Source organism: Macaca nemestrina (genome assembly GCF_043159975.1).
Source record: "Macaca nemestrina isolate mMacNem1 chromosome 4 unlocalized genomic scaffold, mMacNem.hap1 SUPER_4_unloc_8, whole genome shotgun sequence".
NCBI lineage: Eukaryota > Metazoa > Chordata > Mammalia > Primates > Cercopithecidae > Macaca > Macaca nemestrina.
Window position 1 is genome coordinate 368,274 of NW_027257562.1, and position 25,444 is coordinate 393,717.

At 48.9% G+C, this 25,444-nt stretch overlaps 2 pseudogenes; one reads left to right on the top strand and one right to left on the bottom strand.

Moving 5' to 3' along the window:
* LOC139361077 (zinc finger protein 669-like) overlaps positions 1-624 on the bottom strand; it is a 36,201-nt pseudogene extending 35,577 nt beyond the window's left edge.
* A 2,343-nt stretch (positions 625-2,967) lies between these two features.
* LOC139361078 (SH3 domain and tetratricopeptide repeat-containing protein 1-like) overlaps positions 2,968-25,444 on the top strand; it is a 29,498-nt pseudogene continuing 7,021 nt past the window's right edge.

Genomic DNA, 25,444 nt, shown 5'->3' on the forward strand with positions numbered 1-25,444 from the left:
CATGGGTGAGGCCCGGGTCAGTACAGCTCACAGTTTGGTTTTCATGCAGTTAGAAAGGCCCGAGAGGACCCTTCCCCCCTCCAGCTGTAGGAAGGAGGTGGCTGTCTCCTGCTTATATTTGGTGGGATTGTCTGTGGCTCCTTGGGGACAGGAATGCAGGGAGTGGGGGAAGAAAGCCGGCCTGACTGCTCGCTAGTCAGCCTTCCCCCAGGGAAGAGTGGAGGGGTCATTTCGTGGTAACTTGCCAAGTCTTTCTTAACCCATCTGCTCTTAGAAATGACCAGCATGACAAGTAAAAGACCCATTAGAGACAGATGGGCTGTGTGTCCCGTGCGTTTATGGCTTTGTGGTCTCAGAGCTGCCAGAATTCGATAGCTTTCTGGGGAATGCTGGGTCAGCCAAGGGGCTGAAAATAGTGAGAGGAAGAAAATTCCCCCTCGCTGCTCTGGTCTGGGAGTGATTAGTGAGTGGAGCGGCATGGAGGGCCCAGCCGTGGTGTCCCTCTCAAGCACACCCTCACTGCAGTGGGAACGCGGGTCTCAACCTCCCTAGGCCTCCGTGATTTTTGTCTGTCACATACTCACCTCCAGCAGGGATGTCTATGGTGATGAGATGAGGGAGCATCGTAGCACATGTGGCACTTAGTAGGCTTGCGGTGAGTGGACGCTGGCGTCAGTGGAACAGGAGACTGGGCGCTGCGTGTGGACGCACTCACGTACTGGTGGCATGGGTGGACAGAGGAGAGAGGGACGCTCTGCAGTTCTCCTTTTGGTCTGTCACCCCCGCTGTTGTGAGCAGAATCCGTGAGTGTATTCTGTTGCCCCAGTCAACTTGGTAGGCTGATTGCTCAATTTTCTGCTTCCACTTTTGATTTCTTAAGAATGGGAAAACGAATACTTCAGATACTTTTCTGGTTGATGCTATACATTCCTTGATATCACCTTAATGCTTTTTAATTTCTATGTATTTTGGATGTTGGAGCTTGTCTGACATCTGTGCTTTTATGTCTCAACCTCTCGCGTAACTGTTGGCCACACCAGAACCAGAGAGAAGTGAGTAGACCGATTGGTAGCAGGGCTAGGACTGGAATTCCCCAGCCTTTTGGCGCCCAGCAGGCTCTGTTTTCTGTATTGCACTGCTCTTCTCTATTTCGACCCCTGTTAGGACAGTGGATGTGAAATGTAGCTGGGCGCTTTTGGGGGTGTGCTAGGAGTGTGGCAGATGCCTCAGACTGGCATTTTCCCCTGATTCTGAATTCTCATGGCTCAGAGTCAGTCTCTAGGCTACTGACTGGGAAGATGCAGGAAGTTGTTTTGTATGACAAACTATGCCAGGGCATTTTTTTCACCCGGCAATTTGTTTGGTTTGGACTGGAATAAATCTCTGATCTTGGTTTCTTTGTCTATATTATTAGGGAGTGGAGCGTGACTTGTTAACTTAGCCCAATTCATAGTGCTTAGAATCTCAGTGAGTGTGTGTTGAACTGAGAGGAAGTGTGAGAGCATCTTGGCCAGTGGTTTGCAAACCTAGCTGCATCTTGGGGGCTGTGAAAAAAGCATGTGTGCTTACTCCCGACCAGTTGAAATAGAATCTGCAGGAATGGAGCCTGGGCAGGTATAGTGCTGTTAAAAACCCCCAGGTGGTTCTGATATACTGTAAAGGTTGAGTAAAGGTTGAGATGCCCTGATCCACAGTGAATTGGAGTCCTGGATCATAGACATGCCTTATGCTTTCACCAGCTTAGAATGGTTCTTGTGCTTTAGAACTGTGAAAAAGTGTTATGCAAACAAATGTGGAAACAGCCTAAATGTCACATCCTGTTACTACCTGTCATGAAGTATATTTACCGGTTACTCACTCTACTCTGATCTCTACCCATTCCACCTTTTCTTCATGGTATGAAGTACTCTTTAGGCATTTATTGAACTCTTGTTTGTACCACCGCTGTGCTGGACAGTTTATAAATATTACTTCTTTAAACAAGGCCTATGGAGTCAGGCTGCCTGGGTTTTGCTAACTAGCTGTGTCATTTGGGGCAACTTTTTAAGCTTATATAAACATGACTTTCATCTATGAAATGGGATGACAGGGGGTCATGATCATCTCACAGGATCATGCAAATGTGTGTGTAAAGTGCTTAGTTTGGTGCCTAACACATAGTAACTACTTAGTAAAGTTATTATTACACCATCATCATCATATTTAAATGTAAATATTAAGAGCTAATAAATTTGTAAAAGGTACTATACCTTTACCCCTTGAACCAAAGACTACTTTAGTTTTAAGTGGTTGGGTTAATTTATCACTTAAATATTGGCCTCTTGAATACCTTGAATTTCAATTGAACGTAACCAGAGGATTTCATAATTGGACCGTTGCCTGTGGAAGTTGGAGCTTTGTTTGTTTGGTTTCACTTCCTACACTAAGCATATGGCTGTGCACATCTTTATGATGACTTTTGGTACTGGGGAATCAAAGCTTCATTCGCTTTTTGGAGGAGATGACCTTATGCTGTATGAAGCACTCAGACTTCGTTAACTATGTACCATCCAGACAAGACCAGGTGCTTCCCAGGGCAGCCTGTCCTTTTCTTATCTCTTTCATCAATCTAGCATGTTCCTTCTATTCCTCTTTATATTAGAACTTCTCTTTGAACAAGGAATGTTGTTTTGTCACTGCTAGGTCCCCAGCAATTAGTAATGCCTAGCACATACTAGGTGCCTCCTGAATGTTAATAGGTGATAATCTAGCAGTACACAAGATAAATCCGCAGGTTGAGATTTAAGCTGTGTGGTATGAAGGCTGCATTGGCAAACTTATTAAATCAATTTTGTTAATACAAGTTTAACATATCTTAGTAACTGACTTAGTTCAGGAATCATTTGCTGAGTGTCTTCTAGGCCAGACATTGGGGACAGAAAGGTAATAATATATGATCCCTGCCTCATGTGCAGGAAGTCTAGTGCGATGGACAGATGCGTGCTAATGGCTGCCATGGAATACGGTGAGTATTAGATAAAGGGGCACCCTGTGTGCCCTTGGAGCATACAGCAGGGCTTGTGTTCTGGGAACATGGGCTCCATGTGAAAACACAATTTAAATTCTCTTTTTTCTTTCTTTCTTTTTATTTTTATTTTTTTTGAGACAGAGTCTTGCTCTGTGGTCCAGGCTGGAGTATAGTGGTGTGATCTCGGTTCACTGCAACGTGCTCCCCCCAGGTTCAAGCGATTCTCGTACCTCAGCCTCCCGAGTAGCTGGGATAACAGGTGTGCGCCACCACGCCTGGCTAATTTTTGCATTTATAGTAGAGATGGAGTTTCACCATGCTGGCTGGGCTGGTCTTGGACTCCTGACATCAGGTGATCCTCCCGCCTCGGTCTTCCAAAGTTCTGGGATTATAGTCATGTATGTATTCATCCTTTTAAATATCTGCGGGTAGCATTTAACTTTAAATGGGTACTAATTAAACTATTGAATGACTTTAGTATGGATTGAATGACTTTGCTCGGGCCTCGTTTTTAATTTCCTTCATTAGAGAGAAAAAAAAAAATGCAGGTTGAATATCCCTCATCCAAACTTCTTGGAATCAGAAGTGTCTCAGATTTTTTTCCTTTTTTGGATTTTTGAATATTTGCATTATACCTGCTGGTTGAGCATCCTGAATTCAAAAATCCAGAGTCTGAGCTGTTCCAATGAACATTTCATTGAGCATCACCTCGACACTCAAAAGTTGAGGATTTCAGAGTTTCTGGTTAGGGAGACTCATCTTGTATGGGTGCTGGGTTGTTGCAGGAGTTTTGGACCAGAGGTTGGGTGACTAGGCTTTGGTTTTCGCTTTGTTATTAAACGGGCTGTTTTATTCCATAATCTCAGCTTTAGATCCCCCGGTTGTCAAAGAAGGGAACGGGCCATCTGATGTTTAAGGCCTCTGTTAGTTCTGACTTGGAGACACCTGGCTTCCGTTCATCTTCCTTAGGAGTGGACAAAGAATATGGGAATTTTGAAATCGTTAGTCAACATCTACGGGGTCATTGCAGCCTGGTTTTGGGTAAGGTCATCTTTAGTGAGCCCAGGGAGAAACAGTGGTTTAGCTGTCAGCTGAGAGGGGTAAGCAGTCCTATTAATTTTCCTCTGTGTTAGTGAAAGCATTGTTGAGGGTCACAGCGTTAGTGGAGCTGGCTGGAAAGAGGAGGGGAACTCACTGTTACAGGTTATATTGAATGTCTTTTCAGTCACTAAATGCTTTTTATGATATGTTTTTCAGGATTTCAGTGTTGTATGATTTCTCTGTGTTAAGCACAGGAAATTTAACATCAGCAAAAAAGAATGCTCTTTCTTTTTTTTTCCTTTGAGATGGAGTTTCGTTCTTGTCGCCCAGGCTGGAGTGCAGTGGCGTGATCTCAGCTCACTGCAACCTTGGCCTCCTGAGTTCAAGCGATTTTTTTGCCTCAGCCTCCCGAGTAGCTGGGATTACAGGTGCCCACCTGCATGCCTGGCTAATTTTTGTATTTTTAGTACAGATGAGGCTTTGCCATATTGGCCAAGCTGTTCTTGAACTTCTGACCTCAGGTGATCCTCCTGCCTCGGCTTCCCAAATTGCTGGGATTACAGGCATGTGCCGCGATGCCTGGCCTTGAATGTTCTTTCTATGGGAATTTACAAAAGCCAGCTTTTGAGTCTAGTGGCAGAAAACCTCTTCATTATTTAGCTGTGCTGTGAGCTTGGAGGGCTTCAAGCCCAGCTGAAAAAGCTGTAGTATTCTATGTCAGTTGGCTGTCTTGGAGAACTTAATGAGCACTGGACTGGAGTGATACTGTCAGAGTTCATGAGCGGTTTGAGGCTCTCAAAGCCTAGATACTGGGGTTGCCCAAATACATCAGCTGGACTCACTATTTCTCTCGGGAGTCGGGGGGTGGAAAATGCTGTGGTCTTAACTCTGCTCTTAATTTTACAGTGCTGTTATTAATGGTAAGAATGATTTCATACGTTTGCATTTTGCTTTGTAATTCACAGAGAATTTTAAAATCTGTTATCTGATTTTATTCCCTCAGCAGTTCTGTGAAAAAGGTAGAGCACTTTCATATCTTCTGTTTTTCCATGATTCTCTTGTGGCTCACAGAAGCTAAGAGCCTTCACCAAGGTCATAGGGTGAATGAGTTGCAGAGCTGGGAGTAGAGGCTCAGGCTTCTAGTGACCCTGTTTCTTCCTTGATAGCTTGCTCTGGTGGCGCTATGCTCAGGTAACTGCGCATGCTCGGTTTGGTCTTTTGTAAATCCCTGCCCCATTTCGGGGGAAGTTCTTGGGAGGCTTCTATTCATTTTGGAGCATTTAAGTATCTTGTCCTCTCTCCCTCTTCCCAGATGCATGGGCATTTCTGCAGGCCCCCAGGCTGGCCCTTGTGCGTGGGGGCGTCTCCTGTCTCCACGTTGCTTGCACGCCCCGGGGCCCCCTAGTGCCTGCCTCCACACTGCAAGCTGTTTGGTAAATGTTACTAAGTCAGCATCGTTGTTTTCTAGAAATGGGACGGGGTATGGATGGCACGTTCTTTTCTGTGTGAAGTCTGCGATTGTATCATCTTGCCTTCCCCGTGTGTGCTCCTTGAGGGTGTCGCTGTGCTGCGGTCATCTGTGTTCCCTAGGGTGCCTCCCTTGGAGTTCGGGCGGTAGTAGACATGCAGTCAGTGTTCACGGCCTGAATGAGAGGAAGGCCAACAGAGCCATTAAATCTGGAAAATGACAAGTGAAGGAAAGGAATTTTTATTGAAGGCATGTGAAAAAGAAATCTTTTTAGAAAAGTTGACCTGTTTCTCAATTGGAGTTGAATTTCAGCTCAGAAAAGCAGCTGTGTGCCCAGAGGGATTTGGGATTTCAGTTTTTGACAGATGAATTGAATTTGTTGTTGTATGAATGTATTATCCTTTTGTGGTTTTATTAGGCCTTTCTCCCAAATGGAATCGATTTTTCTATAAAAGTCACACTTCCTTTTTGAGAAGTGTAACACTAATTGTATGGGATGGTCTCCCAAAAGATTACCTGCCAGGAACCAAACACACTGCCTGAGACTCACGGCCCCTGGTTTCTGCCTGTGCAGCTGCAGGGCAGAGAGGCACGCTCGAGCTGAAATCAAGACGCGTGTCTGCATCTTCTCTTTCTTGACTGTTGTTTCGTCTCTGAGCTGGCCTGCCTTCAATGTCTAGGAGCTTGGTGGGTGTAGACACATTACGGTATGGAGGAGGGATATGGTGTTGCCACAGCCAGGAGACTGGCTGAAGTCTCTGTTCTCTTCCTGCTCACTGCTCTGACTTTGTATGAGTCACATTTGTAGGGCTGTGCACAGCGGCTTACACCTGTAATCCCAGCACTTTGGGAGGCCGACCTGGGAGGATGTCTTGAGCCCAGAGTTTGGAACCAGTCTGGGCAACATGGTGAAACCCCATTCCTACAAAAAATAAAAATTAAAAAATTAGCCAGATGTGGTGGCTCCTGCCTGTAATCCCAGCTACTGGAGAGTCTGAGGTTCGAGAATCACTTGAGCCTGGGAAGTCGAGGCTGCAGTGAACCATCATCACGCCACTGCACTCCAGTCTGGTCAGAGCAAGACCTTGTCCCCAAAAAAACAAACAAACAAAAACTCATTTGTAATAGTGGCAGTAGTTAACTTTTGAAAGTTTGAAGAAAAGTTTCTAAATAACCTGTGACCATGGACAACTTACTTAGCCTTTCTATGCCTCAGTTTCCTCATCTATGAAAAATGAGAGAATATGGTACTGATCTTACAGGATTTCAATGAGAACTAGACGAGATCAAACTCAGAGCCTGGCACCTCGTGAGTGCACACTCAATGTTATTATTTCAACATTTTAGAGGAAAAAGAATGCTAATGGGTCACTATGGCTAAACATAGTCTATCACTGGCGTTACTTATGGTATTGGAAGGAAGTTGAATTCCATATAGATAGTGTGATGGAGAAAGTATTTTGGGCATTGGCAGTATTTATTCAAAGAACAAAGGATGTGTCTGTCCTGTGTGGAGAGCCGTTTCCGCTTGTTTCTTTAAATGCTATGGGAAAAGCAGTGGACCCTGTGCTCTCTGCTGGACAGCTTCAGTCTCCGCGTATTGATTTGGCCAATGGTCGCTCGCCGTCATCATGGCAGCAGCATTGGAAGGGACAGCTTGTCTTGATTTGCATTTTTGGGTGTTTGTGCTATTTATAGACAATTAAGACTTGGAAGCCTGTTTATGGCAAGCTGGCAAATTCAGCAAAACATGGAAAAACCTGTTAGCAGAGTTTGCACGTGTGTGGGCACAGAGCAGCCAAATAAACACACAAGTTTTCCTGTATTTTAAAACTCTCTGAAAAAAAAAAAAAGACATTAAACCATTGCCCAGATGGCTTATAGAGCTAGAGCTTTTTCCTTGAAGTACGTGAGTATGACTGTCAGACATCTGAATCCCCAAGCCATCTTAAAACATCATTTGGATGCTACCCCCTCTCTGCCCCTTTTTTCCATTTGTAAGGGACAAGGATCCAGGAAGGAAAGTATTAGTTTACAAAGGCTTTTGTTATAATTAATCGTTCATGTTCTTTCTTTTGGTATCTTATTCTCTGTTTACATTTTTTTTTTTTTTTTTTACATTTTTTGAGACAGAGTCTTGCTCTGTCACCCAGGCTGGAGTGCAGTGGCACGCTCTCGGCTCACTCCAACCTCTGCCTCCCAGGTTCAAGTGATTCTTGTGCCTCAGCTTCCTGAGTAACTGAGATTACAGGCGTGTGCCACCACGTCCAGCTAATTTTTATGTTTTTAGTAGAGACAAGGTTTCGCCGCATTGGTCAGGCTGATCTTGAACTCCTGAACTCAGGTGATCTGCCTGCCTCAGGCTCCCAAAGAGCTGAGAATACAGGTGTGAGCCACCGCGCCCGGCCGCTGTTTCCATTTTGTAAACACTAGCGCCACCCCAGTGTAGGGTGGCTAGGGGTATTCTTCTTTCCTGTTTCCTGGTGTATTTTCCTCTACAGCGTTGATCACTCTTTAACATACTTTTTGGTTGTCTGTCTCTACCTACAAAAATATATGTTCGCTGTTATATCACCAGTGCCTGGCACGTAGATAGTCAGTCAATATTTGTTGAATGAATGAATGAATGGGCTGAAAGAACCTTCTTCTTCTTTCTTCTGTCACTTCACACCATAGGCTTTTGGAAAATGCTATATGAACAGGGATCGTAAGCAGCAGAGGTTACACACATGGCTGTGGGATAGCCCATCATCCTCAGATACTTGTCTGGAAGGAGGTGGAGTACATGAGTAGAAATGATACAAGATAACCTCTTCAGGAAATCAGCCAGGTGTCACAACTTTTCACATAGGCGTGTGATGTTAGTGTATGTGTGTATGAAGAGCTGTCGTGGCCTAGAATCACGGGCCTTTAGATCCCTTGTACAGATAGAAAAGTAAAGGTGGAGGCCCAGGAATGCTGTAGGCCACCGAGGTAGAGTCCCTGTCTGCCCTTCTCAGTGTCCGGTCACTTCTCAGTGCACTCCCCTCTTTACTGCTAAAGCCACTTTCCCTGACTCTGAATGTGTAACCACGAGGGGGAAAATGTCCTCCAGGCTCACAATTTGTGGAGAAAAAGCCCAGCACCTAAAATAATGTTCACGAAGTTTGTACCTAGAAAACGTGGCCATTTCTATCATATCTTTGAATTTCCCTCTTTCTCATACATTTTATAAACAAGACAGTAGAAAGAGATTCGTGAACAGCCACTTTAGAACAAGAGGGAAAAAATCAAATCTAGAACATTCCAGTTTCTGTTTTCTTCTCAGTTTAGGGCTGAGGCACTTTAGCTTCCTGTCTAAGGGACTACTCAAATCTGATTAGAAGCCATTGTGGGCTGGTAATTATCCGTAATTTTAGGAAGACAGATGCAGCACCAACTCTATTCTCTGATAGTAGGCTTAAGAATTTTAAATTTGCATGGCAGGAGAATCAGATGGTGAGGTGGGATAAGCGTTCAGATGCTTGGTCATTGATAGCTTTTTACTTCCACGTATCACATGGGGATTTGGGACTCGGGAAGCCCGCTGAGAACTGATGACTATCTGTCCCCTGAACAGCTGGGGTCTGTTTCATCCTGAGCTCAGAAAGATTTCTCCTACTGCAGCCAGGGAAGACAGGTTGTTGACTGGTTAGAAATCATGGCAGGTTATTTTCTCCACCCGCAGTTCGCAGTTGAAAAGCAGAGCTATCAAAAAGTTGTCTTCTCTGTTGTATTTCAAATCTGGGTGTTTAAAAAATTATGTAAGCAAATTAAGCATTTCTGTAATGGTAGTTGTGTGTGTTCTTGATGCGAATGAGAGGTGCATTCCCTTGTAAAATCTCTGGGACTTTATAGGAGTATGTGAGCCTTAGAACAAAAGTTGGTTCTCTAGATGATCACGTAGATATGATGCTGAGCACTAGACAAAGATGTTGATTGAAGCGATGTAAAAAAAATTTTTCTGAGTTCAGATTTTACATCAATATTTAGAAAATCAGCAAAAGAACTTGGAGGAATGTTCTCAGGCATCCAGTTCAGCCCCCTGCGCACGTTGTCATAAAATCCGAGTGTGTGTACAGGGAGACGCATTCCTTTCTGTTCTCATCACTGGTCCTTTCCTGGCTCTGCACCTGCCTGTCATGCGCGTCTGTGCGAAGAGACCACCAAACAGGCTTTGTGTGAGCAATAAAGCTTTTTAATCACCTGGGTGCAGGCGGGCTGAGTCCAAAAAAGAGAGTCAGCGAAGGGAGATAAGGGTGGGGCCGTTTTATAGGGTTTGGGTAGGTAAAGGAAAATTACAGTCAAAAGGGGGTTCTGTGGTGGGCAGGAGTGAGGGTCACAAGGTGCTCAGTGTGGGAGCTTTTTGAGCCAGGATGAGCCAGGAAAAGGAATTTCACAAGATAATATAATCACTTAAGGCAAGGACCCGTCATTTTCACTTCTTTTGTGGTAGAATGTCATCAGTTAAGGTGGGACAAGGCATTTGCACTTCTTTTGTGATTCTTCAGTTACTTCAGGCCATCTGGGCATATACGTGCAAGTCACAGGGGATGCGATGGCTTGGCTTGGGCTCAGAAGCATGACATTGCCCTCTTCCCGACCTTCCCTACCTTTTCCCTCCTGTGCGGTTCTCTCACAAAGTGAATGGCCTCAGCCACAGCTTCTCTGCAGCTGCATCAGACTGTGGCGACAGGAGTGGTGGCTCCTGCAGGGCCTGCTGTCCCCACGGAGCCCAGTCTTGCTTGCGGCTGGAACCTGGTCACCATTTGCACCGAAAGTATGTAATTCTACAGAATGAGAGCCAACATGCTGGGAATGGAGGTGTCTTTATCACGGTGCTCTGCATATTTTAATCTTGGGTAGAAAGTATGGAAAAGTATGGGATACCTGTGGTTTGATGTCAGAAGGACATTGTGAACTTGATGTGGACTGAGGATGTTCAGGTGCAACAGGCACCCCGGCTTCATTAAATGAGACTTCCCCACCTCCCTTCCAGGCATGCACAGGTGTATGGCCACATCTTATGTGTCATCCTTATCTAGAGTGCGCCTTGTCATGCTTAAAGTTACATGATGATATTCTGCCTCATAGAGTAGGTCCCAAACCGCATTCAACACAGAAATATACTCTTGCTATTATACATAGAAAGGGCTTTCATATACCAAGCGGGAGAGCAGTCCTAAAATCTGGGCTGGAATCACAGAAGGAAGGTTTGGGAAGCAACAGATTCCCTAGTCCAAAGCTGGTTTTTGATGAACCTAGAAACAGGACCAAGAGAAGTGAATTTCCCTAAGGCCCTGACAGTGTCTCACGGTAGCATTTGAACCTAGCAGTTTCTTGACCTATTTCTTTAAATGATTAGTCATGCTTCCTCTGATTCCTATATAAACGTATTCCTCATTCATTCTTTTGTTTCAGTGAATTATTGCAGTGCTACCACGTAACAGTATTGGAGTCAAAATGTGGCAGTGTTTATCCCTTTCCAAGGTTCTTAGTTGCACAGTTTGTCAAAGTTGTGCTAACAGTTTCTTGTTGGTTGCAAGGTGTCCTTTCAGAAGCCAATTGTGTGGTGTATTGACGTTGATTGTTGGAGGTAGTTTGGTTAGAACATACTTCGAGTGGCTGGCGTGGGCCTGGGGAACAGTGACAACTGCCTGCTTCATGGGCAGAGATGAAGTAATTGCTTCCTGGGAAGTACCATCCTCCTGGCCACACTCTCCAGCCCATTTCGTTTGTGTTGGTTTCCTCGCATCTGCACGTTTCTGGCTTCATGTGAGTCTCATTTATTGTAGCATATGACTTCAGGCTGTGGGGAAGAATGGCCATTTTAGCACAGAGATGCACACAAAGGAACAACTGGCTAAATGTGAGTGAAGACATTCTTAGAGGGGGTTTCATTTTTTTTATTCTTTAACAGGCAGTCTGGGAAGCATTCTGGACATGTGGCCTGCGCTGTCACAGTTCCTCCCTGCAGGATCCCAGATGTTTGGAGATTGTAGTGATAACTATTATCATTGAGAATGTCATTCTCACAGGCTCTAATAAGTCAGGATTTATTCAGTGATAATTTGTTAAAGACAACTGTATTTCTAGCCAAATCCATGTGAGACGTTTCTCCCGGCAGTGTTGCTGGGGGTATTCCCGTGGCTTAGTCTTCGGGCAGCACACGCCTTTGAATACTGCTGAAGCTGTGAGTACCCAAAGCGCACTGGAGTACTTTTGCCATACGGGGTGTTAGTCACTGATACACGTCTCAGTCAGACCTGATGGATTCTTGACCCCTTCCTTTCTTAATTTTTTAATTTTTATTTTTTATTTTTGTTTTTTAAGAGCATAACCCCTTAGGTGGCCACCATGAATCTCTGGTGTTTTCAGTTGGCTGCAGCCTATTTGCCGTCTCTGGTTCAAACATATTCGAAGCCTGATGATGCTTCCCTCGGTTGTTCTTCTGCTGTGTGACCTCCGTGCCCACAGGGTTCAAGAGTGTCAGAGCTGGGAGCCACCTTCACATCTACCAGGGTTTCCGGAACCTCCTTTATCTAGCCCTGGGGACGGAAGAGGTGTCATCAGAGTCGGAGGCTTATTAGGGTTACACGCCATTGATAACAAATGAGGAGGTTTTCTTTTATATAAGGGGAGCTTCTTATAATGTGCTTTAGTAGGGTAAAGAAGCTTTTGAGATTTGCTTTCTCTGGAAAGATAATTTGTGATCCTGCTGTTGCTTTCAAGAAAAATATAATTTGCATACCAGTGCATGTTGTGTTACTGAGCACTGGCTGACAAATGGTTCTTAACTCATCATTCACTCCGCCACTGTTTCTTGAATGGCATATGTGTGCCAGCTGTAGTAGGAACTTGCTAGGCTCTAGGACTAACCCTTATGAAATAGGGGTCCTGGGGGAAGCAAATGCATATAACTATAAACGTTTGAGGGGATATCAGAGGGGTGCCTATAGGTACAAAAGCTTGTTCATTCATTGTCCCATCTAGGAGGTTTTGTGTCTTAGCAGCGTGTTCCATAGCAACCTATCCCTCTATCAAAATATTCATCATGTTATTTTGAAATTCTCTGCTTAGGTATGTGTTTTTCTGACTACATTTAGAACTGGTTAAGGACAGGCTATGGGGTATGTATTATATATATCTACACACACACATATATTTATATATATACACATTACCATTGTAAATATACTATATATTTTTATATATACTCATATATATATTTCTCCCTCTCTATATATACATACACACCACACACATATATATACACACATATATATGAAATACACACACACACACACACACACACACTTCTACTGCCAAGCACAGAAAGTCAATACTAGGCAAGAGTTCTTTTAGTGTTCATGAAAAAATAGATGCGTTAGTTGAGAGCGTCCTTAAGTTGCCAGGGGAAAGACAGGATGGATTCACAAAGGGAGATAGTGTGTTTTTTTTCCTTTGTTTAACTCTTGAATTCGAAATAATCCAGACTTATGGAAAAGTTGCAAAAATAGTACAGAGAATTCCCATATACTCTTCCCTCAGATTCCCCAAACATTTCACCCCATTTGTACTTTCTTTCTCTGTGGATATAATTTTTTTTTTCCAAAATGTTTGAGAGTGGAAGGTAGCATGCAGGCAGGGTGAAAGGCGGAAGGAGAGAGGTGGGTTGGGAGGCTTTTTTTTTTTTTGACCTTCTGAGATGGCGTTTCACTCTTGTCACCCAGGCTGGAGTGCAATGGCACGATCTTGGCTCACTGTAACCTCTGTCTTCTGAGTTCAAGTGATTCTCCTGCTTCAGCCTCTGGGATAGCTGGGATTACAGGCGCCCACCAGCATGCTTGCCTAAGTTTTTGTATTTTTAGTAGGGGCATTTCACCATTTTGGTCAGGCTGGTCTTGAGCTCCTGACCTCTGATGATCCACCTGCCTTGGCCTACCAAAGTGCTGGGATTACAGGCATGAGCCACTGTGGCTGGCGATTGGGAGGCTTTTGCAGTAACCCAGAGCGCTATGATGAGGGCTGGACCTGGTTGGAAATGATGAGAAAGGTGAGAAGTGGTTAGGTCTGGCATATATTTTGAAAGGAGAGTTTAAATGGGTTGGATGACAAGAGAGAGAAAAAGAAGTTTTAAGGATGATGTCAAGGATTTTGGCCTGAGTAACTGGAAGACTAGAGATGCTGTTATTGGGATTGGGAAGACTATGGGAGGAGTGGGTTATAGCAGGGGGAATCAAAAGTGTGTTTTCGGCATGCTAAATTTGAGGTCCAAAAAGGGATATCAAGAAGTGTTGGCTGGGCGCGGTGCCTCACGCCTGTAATTCCAGCACTTTGGGAGGCTGAGGCAGGCAGATCACCTGAGGTCAAGAGTTCGAGACTAGCCTGATAATTATTAAAATCGATCATTGATGTTTACTAATTAATCATATTATTGCTCCTGATACTGCAGGGGGTGTATACCTACCTGTGATGTTGTTCCTAATATCCAGGGACAGAGAGCATGATTTTAGTTTTAATATCACAGTAGGTGTACACTCACCATGTGAAACTGATCCTAATATCCAGGGGGGTAGAATATGACATGACTCCCAACATAGCAATGAATGGACAGCCACCTGGTGATATTACTCCTAATATACACAGAAGAAGCGTATGATATTACTCCCAATATCCCAGGGAGGGTACAGCTCTTCTGTGATATGGTTCCTAGTATCTGGAGGGGGAGAGGAGGATGATAATTCCAGTATCACAGGCTGTGTTCACCCGCCCTGTGATATTGTTATTAATATTCTGGAAGGGAGAGGATGATATGATTCCCCATAGAGCAGGAGGCGTACACCCAGCCTGGGATATTGTTCCTAATATCCATGGAGAGGAGAGGCTGATGTTACTCCCAATATGGCAGGGGGTGTACATCCACCCTGTGATATTCTTCTTAATATTCCAAGGCTGAGAGGTTGATACTACTCCCAGTATCGCAGACACCGTACACCCCCATGTGATATTCTTCCTGATATCTGGAAGGGGAGAAGATGGTATTAATCCCCATATCGCAGGAGGTGAACACCCACTTTGTGATATCTTTCCTAATATGCAGAGGGAGAGAGGATAATATTATTCCCAATATTGCAGAAGATGTACACGCTCCCCCATGATATTGTCCTTAATATTCCAAGGCACAGAAGACGATGTTACTCCCAATATCGCAGAAAGTGTACACCCCCCAGTGATGTTGTTCCCATGATCCAGGAGGGAAGAGGATGATATGACTTTCAACCCCTGCACCCTGCAATGCTCTCACCCTGCAACACCGACACCAGCTCAACCTGACATGGGACCAGAGGTGCTGGCTGGGGGTGTTCATTGCTTCTCTTTTCTCCCTTGCCAGACTCAGTAGAGGAAGCTGAGACCGAGCAGCCGCAGGAACAAGGTAGGTTTTGCCCGTGGCTCAGGCTTCCTCTGGTTATGGGCTGGGTCTTGGAGTAACACCGGGGGAGGGGACAGAGCTGAGTACAGTGGGCATTGGATGTGGCTGTCACCCCTCTGTGGCGTGGGCCGGGGACTTGAGGGACATCGCCTGAGGTGGGCCTGAACCTCCCGTCTACTCTGGCACTGGAGGCCGTGGGGTCCCACACTTCTTCCAATGAACATGCTGACCCCTGCCTGGTCACCGACCGAGGTGGGACATCCTTTCCACTGCTGGAGACCACATGTAGCTGTGGGTTCCTTCTTCATGACCTGGAGAAGCTGCAGTTCACCCTGTGCTCCGCCTCAGAGATGGGAGGCCACACTGCCCTCAGCGGGTAGCAGAATGCAGAGCTTTAGGTTGCAGGGGCCTCAACTGAGGTCCCTGAAGGGTCTGCTCCTTCCTGAGGGGAGCCAGTGGGGAAGGGAAGGCTGTTGTAGGTTTGCCTCAGGGAGGGGGTGGTTCCACCCTCTGCCAAAGTCACTGGAGCAAAGGCACGTGGCTCTCCAGCTGCCCCGGAGGCCAGGGTAGTGGCTGGGAGGGGCTGTGTGCCTCTGCCGGATTGGGGAGATTTCTTAGCTAATCTAGTGTAGTCAAGTCAGACATTTGCCTCTAAATCATATTTATTTATTTTTTTAATTCCAAGGCTTTACAGATGAATAAGGAGGCAGTTTGTACTGAAAATATTTTTTACATGTGAGCTTGAAACAGAGAGTCTGTTTAAATCTAGTTTTTTCCTTCCCAGTAATGCCTCCTTTCATCCCAGGTTTTCCAACAGGAAATGCGCTTGTTTGCTCACCTCTGGGAGGGGGCTTTGGCTAGGAATCCACCAAAGCCAGCAGGCACCAGTGGGCTGCTGGAGCACGCTGGCCTTTGTTAACCCTTTAGGAACTGTGGGCTTCAGGTTTTCAGACCATTGAAGGTGAAGGTGGCCACAGGGGCCTGGAAGCTTTCCCATCCTTCCTGCAGCGATGGTCCGTTTCCCTGCACGGAGATGGGTACATGGGTACAACAGCCCTGTCCTGTGCCGTCAGTGGCTTTACCAATTTTGCATAGCAGCTTTTGAGCTGATCAATAGCTCTGATTGGCTATTGAGGATTTCATGGATTCCTGTACCCCACCGGGGGGCCCAATATGCTGACAAAAGTTACATTTGTAGTTGTAGTGCTGCATATACATGGGTCCAGTTAGAAGGCTTTGATTCTTTCTAAAGGGAAAGGCATCTCTGAGGGATCACTGAGCTGACATAGTCTCCTAAAACCATGCTGTGAGGTGGGCGACAAAGCAGGACAGGAGGGTGATTTTGTAGGAGAGTCGGGCCACGGGCCTGCGTGTTCTCTCTGTCCCCATAGTGCCGGAGTTCCTGTGTGCTCCAGGCCCGGGTTTGCATTGCACATAATTCTCAAGGGCTCATGGCAAGCTGTGCCAGGGACACAGAGAGGGGGGATGTGGGGACCTTGTCCCCAGTGGACCAAGGACTCAATGCTGAACTCTAATCTGTCTAGGTGTTTTTGTGACTTGCAGAAATACCTCCACCTTGCCTGGGCCTGGAGCCACAGGCGACCCTGCCGAAGGTGAAGAATGTTCTAGAACAATGCAAGACCTGCCCAGGCTGCCCCCAGGAGCCAGCATCCTGGGGTCTCTGTGCGGCATCCAGCAACATGAGCTTGCAGGACCCCGAGGAGCCTTCCTTCTTCTTGGAAGCTGAGGACGACTGGGAGGACCCAGAGGCCCTGACCTCACTGCTGTGTTCCTGAACGCCCCCGGGTACAAGGCCAGCTTCTGTGGCCTGTATGGTGTGGCATGGCCATGGCTGAGCGGCATGTTCTGCAGCTTTAGCGACGAGGAGGAGCTGACTGGGCGCCTGGCACAGGCCTGAGGGGTGGCCAAGAAAGCTGGCCTCTTCATGGCCCTGGCCAGACTCTGCTTCCTCCTGGGGCGGCTGTGCAGCAGGAGGCTCAAGCTGTCCCAGGCCCGGGTGTACTTGGAGGAAGCACTGGGGTCCCTGGAGGGCAGCTTTGGGGACCTGTTCCTGGTGGTGGCTGTGTACGCCAACCTGGCCAGCATTTACCGGAAGCAGAACGGGAGAAGTGTACACAGGTGGTTCCCAAAGCCATGGCCCTGCTCCTGGGGACGCCGGGTCACATCTGCAGCACCGAGGTGGAGGGAGAGCTCCTGCAGCTGGCCCTGCAGCAGATGGTGGGTGGCCAGAGCCTGCAGGCCGCGGCCCGGGCCTGCTTCCTGCTGGCCAGGCACCATGTGCACCTCAAGCAGCTCGAGGAGGCCCTGCCCTTCCTAGAGCTGCTGCTGCTTTTGCACAGGGACTCGGGAGCCCCAGAGGCTGCGTGGCTCTCAGACTGCTCCCTACTGCTGGCTGACATCTACTCCTGGCTCCTACTCCTGGCCACAAGTGCCTGCCCCACCTCGTGCTGAGCCTGTGTCATGGTGGCCTCATTGAGGACACAGGACTCGCTGGCCGGCTCGCTAAGAAGCGTGAACCTGGTGCTCCAGAACTCCCTCCAGCCCCACAGCCGCCCCACCCAGACTTCCCACTACCTCAAGCGAGCGCTGGCCTCCCTAACCCCAGGCACAGGCCACGTGCTGCGCGGCCTTCTCCACACCAGCCTGGCCCAACTGTACAGCCACCGTGGCTATCACGGCCCAGCCATCACCTTCATGACACAGGCGGTGGAAGCCAGTGCTGTTGCCGGAGTCTGTGCCATCGTGGACCCCCTGGTGGCCCTGGCCTGGCTGCACGTGCTTCATGGACAGAGCCCGGTGGCCCTGAACATCCTGCAGTATATCCAGGATGCAGTGGTGGCCAGCGAGGACCAGGAGGGTATGATTGCCAACATGGTGGCCGTGGCTCTGAAGAGGACAGGCCAGACGAGGCAGGCAGCCGAGGGCTACTACTGCGCCCTACGGGCGGCTTGGTACCTGGGCCAGCGGAGGAACCAGGCAGTGGTGCTGGCCAACTTCGGGACCCTGTGCCTGCTCTGGGGTGCCAGAAGGCTGGCCCAGCACTACCTCCTGGAGGCCGTTCGGCTGTTCTCGAGGCTGCCCTGCAGGGAGTGTGGCCAGGACTTCACCCACGTGCTCCTGTAGCTGGGCCACCTCTGCACCCGCCAGGGCCCGGCCCAGCAGGACAAGGGCTACTATGAGTGGGCCCTTCTGGTCGCCGTGGAGATGGGCCATGTGGAGAGTGAGTGCCCCAGTTCCCCCTGTGCGCCTTCCGGGGCCACTCGGGTCAGGGCACACCTGGGGTTTGTGATTCAGAAACAAGGGGTGGTTTTTCCACCATCGAAAGTGCTGAGTCATGGCCAGCAGCAGATGTTGGCAAGCGCCCTGGAGACAGGCGGTTCCCATGCAGGGCCAGGCCCTCTGTGCCCTACTGAGGCAGCCAGTTCTTCCTGGTTTGCCCAGGGACTATCCTGCCTTGAGCATGGAAAGTCCTGCGTGCTGGGAATCCCTAGACATAACCCTGGGATCAAGGCAGGCTCTGCTGCGCTGGGACTTGGGGCCCCTCCATGAGCCAGGCCCTGACACCAGTTCTTGTGCCCGTGTGATCTGCTTGGTATGTTGGCAGCCTGCGCACCTGTCATCCCACTTCACGGGGGACAGGGGGTGGGTGATTGCCCAAAGCCGCAGAGCAGTTCATGCAGAGTGTGTCAGGCCCCACCCACAAATGGGGCTTGTGGAGTCCTCGGGTGGCAGGGACTGAGTGTGGGAATGGGAGCTTCAGGCCAGAGAAGCCACAAAAGTGTGAGTGGCGTGATGGCGGGGCACCAGTTGGCCCCGGGTTAGGCACCAGTTGGCCTCTTTAGTGTGGGACCAGAGGGTTGAGAGGATTTAGTCAAGTAATAGGTGGTGGGGTAGGGGCTGGTGGTGTAGCCTGTGTGAAGCACCAGGGATGAGCGAGTGGGGGTGAGTGAGTTGGGGTGAGTGAGCGGAGGTGTGATGGGGGTGAGTGAGCGGGAGTGTGAGCGGGGATGAGTGGGTTGTGAGCAGGGGTGCGTGAGTGGGGTGAGCGAGCGGGAGTGTGAGCGGGGATGAGTGGGTTGTGAGCAGGGGTGCGTGAGTGGGGGTGAGTGAGTGGGAGTGTGAGCGGGGATGAGTGGGGTGTGAGTGGGGGTGAGTGAGCGGGAGTGTGAGCGGGGATGAGTGGGGTGTGAGTGGGGGTGAGTGAATGGGGTGTGAGTGAACAGGAGTGTGAGCGGGGATGAGTGGGGTGTGAGCGGGGATGAGTGAGTGGGGTGTGAGCGGGGATGAGTGAGTGGGGTGAGTGAGCGGGGATGAGTGAGTGGGGTGAGTGAGCGGGAGTGTGAGCGGGGATGAGTGGGGTGTGAGCAGGGATGAGTGAGTGGTGGTGAGTGAGCGGGAGTGTGAGCAGGGATGAGTGGGGTATGAGCGGGGGTGAGTGAGCAGGGCTTATGCAGGGAGGTGCAGAGTTGGGAGCGGGTGGGTTGGGTGCTGGATGGTGAGAAGCTCTTCTGGAGAGCTAAGCAGGGCCTGGGGCCTCAGGCTGTGGCTTGGCCTTTTCCCCAAGAGCACTGGGGAGCCATGGGGTGCTATCGAACAGTCACTGCAGACTGAGCAGTGAACGGACAGTAGGTGGGCAGGGCTGTCTGAAATCTAGGCCGCAGAGGATAGATGAGGAAGTTGAGTCCAGGAAAATGGCTGAGTCGAGGGATACTGTTGAGTCCCCTCTGTCTTGCAGCGCTTTGTCATGGCATCGTGAGACCACTCAGAGGTGCCTCCTGTGGCCTGGGCCAGAGCCCCAGGGGCTGTGACCAAACCTGCCCATTTCCCAGCACAGGCCTGGCACCCACTCCTGGCCCTAGGAGGGATGAGATTTTGGAAAGGACCATGTGAAGGGGCCCTGGTCCCACATATCTGCCCAAGGAGGGGTGGGGGGTTCTGACCCAGGCTTCTTCCCCAGGGGCATTCTCTGACTGGAAGGAGACCCTCCAGGAACCCAGGGCCCCAGCCCCCACTGCAGCCTCCGGTGGCTCCTGGCACAACAGCCTGTGGCACCTCCTCCTACGAGGCCCTCCCCGGCGTGCTGGGGGATTCAGACTTGGAAATGCAGGCCAGGGAACGGGGATCATGCTTCCCTGTCTCCCCACCCTGAGCTGAACAGTCGAGGAGACCGAGGGTGCCGCTGATACCCCACATGCTTCCTTGGGGTCATTTTTGAGTCACTTTCGGTAGTTTGTGTCCTTCTAGGAGTGTGGCTGTTGTGTCTGGATGGTCTGATTTCTTGGTGTACAATTGTTCGTAGTGTTTTCATGGAATCCTTTTATTTCTGTCAGGTCGGCAATAATGTTTCCTCTTTCATTTCTGATTTTAGAAACTTGGGTTTTTATTTATTTATTTTTATTAGGGATGGGGTCTCATCATGATCCCCCAGGCTGGTCTTGAATGCTGGCCTCAGCGATCCTTCCACTTCCGCCTCACAAAGCGCTGGGATGACAGGCGTGAGCCATGGTGCTCAGTCTCTGATTTTAGTCATTTGTGTCCCGTCTTTCTTTTCTTGGTCAGTCTGGAGAAATATTCGTCAATTTTGTTATTATCTTCAAAAAACCCACCTTCGGTTCTGTTGATTATCTCTTTTGTTTTTCTATTCTCTGTATTTTTACTTCCCATTTCCACTCTCACATTTATTATTTTCTTCCTTTTATTCACTTTGGGTTTAGTTCTTTTTCTAGTTTCTCAAGGTGGAAGGTTAAGTTATTGACTTGAGATTTTTCTTCTTTCTTTGAATGTAGACATTTACAGTTATAAATTTCCCTTTCAGTGCTGCCTTAGCTGCATCTTGGAATTTTTGATATGCTGCGCTATTTTTTTTTTTGTTTTAAAGACAGAGTTGTGCTCTATTGCCCAGGCTGGGGTGCAGTGGTGCAATCTTGGCTCACTGCACCTTCTACCCAGGTTCAAGCCATTCTCATGCCTCAGCCTCCCGAGTAGCTGGAATTACAGATGTGCACCACCCCACCTGGCTAATTTTTTTTTTTTTTTTTAATAGAGCGAGACGGGATTTCACCATGTTTCCCAGGCTGATCTCAAACTCCTGGACTCAAGAGATCCTCCCGCCTCGACCTCCCACAGTGCTGGGATGAGAGGCGTGAGCCACCGCGCTGGCCCGGGCTGTGCATTTGTTTGCATTCTTCTCAAATTAGTTTTCGGTTTCCCTGATGGTCTCTTTGACTCACTGGTTGTTTAGCAGTGTGTAATTTCCACGTATTTTTGAATCTCCCACATTTCCTTCACTGTTGATTTCCAGTTTCGTGCCAGTACGGCTGAAGAACACCTCTGCTTTGGTCTCAGTCCTTCTCCATTCACTGAGGCTCATTTTGTGGCCTGGCACATGGTCTGTCATGGGGAATGTCCCATGGGTGCTCGAGAGGACGGTGTATTCAGCTGTTGTTGGGTGGCGTGTGTGACAGATGTCCATTCGGCGTACCTGGTTTCCGGTGTTAATCTCCGGAATGTTTCTGACACTAGAAAATCAGAAGCTTTTGACCGTTCCCAGTGCCCTGGCTTTGGGAGAGGCCAGTGAACCTGTGGGTTTGGAGCCTGGTGCCATGAGAGAAGCATGTGTGGGAATGCCAGGGGCCGGCTTTGAACCCCATTCCCCCAACATGATGCTGTGTGTGGCAGACATGACGCTTGGCTTTGCTCTCTCAGGGTTCCATCTGCGACAGGGGCTACTTGTGCCCCTGGCCTCATCAGCTCAGGCTGAAGGCGGCCCTGCTCCTGGCCAGAGGGGCTTTGTGAAGCAGAAATAGATGGCCTGGTGCAGGGGCCGAGCCTGGCCAGGACCTCGGCCCTGGGAGTTGTAAAGAAGGCCGGCCTGTACCATGAGCATCTGCATCAAGCTGTGCCCATGTCACGGTGTGCTCGGTGTCTGCCCTGGCACGGGTACATGGCCTGTCTGCACTCAGGCTCCCCGCCTATGGGGCCCAGGCTCACAGAGGTATGAAAGAGGCAAGCACGGCACCGGGGTCTCCGACCCCAGCCAGCCTCGCTTCGATGCTGGGAGACTAACGTCTTCCATTTTGTCCTCTGCCCAGGCCAGCTGCAGGCCGTCTAGCGGCTGTGCTACTTCTACAGCGCCGTCATGCCCAGCGAGGCCCAGTGTGTCATCTACCACGAGCTCCAGCTCTCCCTGGCCCGCAAGGTGGCCGACAAGGTGCTGGAGGGGCACATCCTGAAGACCATCAGTCAGCTCTACCTGTCCCTGGGCATGGAGCAGTAAGGGCTGGCTTTGCAGTGGTGGAGGTGGGGGCGGGCAGGGCAGGGAGAGGGGCACAGGGAAGCTGGCCCAGGGCGCCAGCAGCCCCTCTCCTTTTGATCATTTGGTTCTTTGGCATCAGATGCTTTGAGCTGGTGGGCCTGGGGTCGTTCCAGGGCTGCTGCTGGCCCGTGAGTCCCAGCTTGAGCCTCCCTTGTTGGGTCAAAGGTCATCTCAACCCCAGCAGAGGCAGTACGTGCACTCTGGGCTGTTCTTCCTACTGTGGTGGCTTTTGTCGTCTGACCTCTGCCTGCCCCGAATCTTCCCTCCTGGCCTTCATCTGTCCCCTTAAATGTGACCACAGCAGCCACCTGTGGCTTCTCTCCCACAGAAGACAGAGCCAGTTGTGTCACCTGCTTCCCTGGGGCACGGTTTCCAAGGTCTCACGTCCCATAAGTGGCCTACTCGGCTTCCCCCAAGCATCCTGACCTGTTGGGGTAACCATGGCCCTGGCCACCCCACCCATAGGGCCCAGTGACATTGCTGCAGTCACACCCCCTCGAGTGTTGGACTTACTGAGAGAGCAGGGAAGGAGCCAGATTCCATGGCGACCCAGGAGACTGGCTCCAGTCTTGGCCTCAGGTTCACAGAAGGAAACGGGCCAGTGTGCTAGAGTCATGCTTCTCAAAGTGTAGTCCCTGGACCAGTAGAGCAGCATCCATGTCACCTAGGAGTTTGTGGCAAGTGGGAGTTCTAGGGCCTGCCCCAGGCCTGTGGAACCAGAAGCTCTGGGGGCAGGGCCAGCAATCTGTACAGACCGGCCTCCGGGTGACTGTGATGCCTGCACACCTTGGGAACCATCGGCCCAGATAGCCTCTGAACACTAACGGCTCCTGGTGCATCTGGAGAAGACACAGGCCATGTCTGGGAGGCAGGGGAGATGGACTAGCACACTCCTCCTGCCACAGGGCAGCATGATGCTCGATTCCCTCAGAAGGATGTCCTTCATCTTTTCCATGCCGTGTGTGTTCACCCTGGCCCTCCCAGCAGCCTGGGAAGGGCAGAACACTGCACACACGAGAGGGCCGTTCCCAGTCCCCACATTCCAGGTTCATCTGTCACCAGACCCACGGGTGGAGGCAGACTGGTTCCAGGAGGATGAGAGCCCTTGTTCTGACACCTGTGTCTGATTCCAGGGCCTACAAATCTGCTCTGGACTACACCAAACGAAGTCTGGGGATTTTCATTGACCTCCAGAGGAAAGAGAAGGAGGCGTATGCCTGGCTGCAAGCAGGGAAGATCTATTACATCTTGCGGCAGAGCGAGCTGGTGACCTGCACATCCAGGTGAGTGGCAAGGGATGCAGGAGGACCCCTGTGCTGTTCACTCTCTGTCCATCCACCCATCCATTCATCCTTCCATCATTTATTTACCTGTTCATCCTTCCATCCATCCATCCATTCTTCTGTCCATCCATCCATCATCCATCCATCCACCATTCATCCATCCTTTTATCATCCATCTATTCACCCGTCTATCCATCCATTCACCTGTCCATCCACCCATCCATTCATCCTTCCATCATCTATCTGTTTACCTGCTCATCCTTCTATCCATCAATCCATCATCCATCCATCCATCCATTCTTCCATCATCTTCCCATACACCTGTGGGTCCTTCCATCCATCCATCCATCATCCATCCATCCATCCATCCTTCCATCCTTCCATCATCCATCCATTCATCTGTTCGTCTTTCCACGAATCCATCCATCCATCCATCATTCATCCCTCCGTCCATCCTTTTATCATCCATTCATTCACCTGTCCATCCATCCATCCATTCACCTGTTCGTCCATCCATTCACCTGTTCGTCCATCTATCCATCCTTCCATCTATCTTTCCATCATCCATCCAACTGTTCATCCTTCTATCCATCTATCCATCCATCATTCTTCTGTTCACCTCTTCGTCCATCCATTCACCTCTTCGTCCGTCCATCCATCCATCCTTCCATCCATCCATCCTTCTGTCCATCCATCCTTCCATCCATCCTTCCATCCATCTTTCCATTATCCATCCAACCATCTTCCATCCATCCATGATCCATCCATTCACCTGTCCATCCATCCATCCATTCATTCATCATCCATCCTTTTATCATCCATCCATCCATTCACCTGTTCATCCATCCCTCCATCCATTCTTCCATCCTTCCATCATCCATTCACCTTTTCATTCTTCCATCCATCCATCATCCATCCATCCTTCCATCATTCATCCACTCGTCTGCTCATCCTTCCATCCATCCATCCATCCTTCTATCATCCATCCATTCACCTGTTAATCGTTCCATTCATCTGTTCATCCTTCCATTCATCCATCCATCATCCATCCATCCATCCATTCGTCCATCCATCATTCATTCATTCAGCCACCATCCATCCACCTGTTCATCCATTCATCCATCCATCCTTCCATCATCCGTCCATTCACCTGTTCATCCTTCCATCCATCCATCCTTCATCCATCCATCCATTTATCCATTCATCCATATATCCATCAATCCATCTATCATCCATCTATCCTTCCATCATCCATCCACTCACCTCCTGTTCATCCTTCCATCCATCCATTTATCCATTCATCCATCCATCCATCCTTCCATCCTTCCATCATCCATCCATCTTTCCATCATCCATCCTTCCATCATCCATCCATTCATCCATTCATCCTTCCATCCATCCATCATCCATCCAGCCATCATCCATCCATCTGTCCATTCATCCATCCATCCTTTTATCATCCATCCTTCATCCATTTATCATCCATCCATTCACCCGTCTATCCATCCATTCACCTGTTCATCCATCCATCCGTCCATTCATCCTTCCATCAACCATCCATTCACCTGTTCATCCTTCCATCCTTCCATCCATCCACCTGTTCATCCTTCCATCCATCCACCATTCATCCATCCACCATTCATCCATCCATCATTCATCCATCCATCCATTTATCCATTCATCCATTTATCCATTCGTCCATATATCCATCATCCATCCATCCTTCCATCAACCATCTACTCACCTCCTGTTCATCCTTCCATCCATCCATCATTCATCCATCTATCCATTTATCCATTCATCCATCCATCCTTCCATCATCCATCCATTCATCTGTTCATCCTTCCATCCATCCATC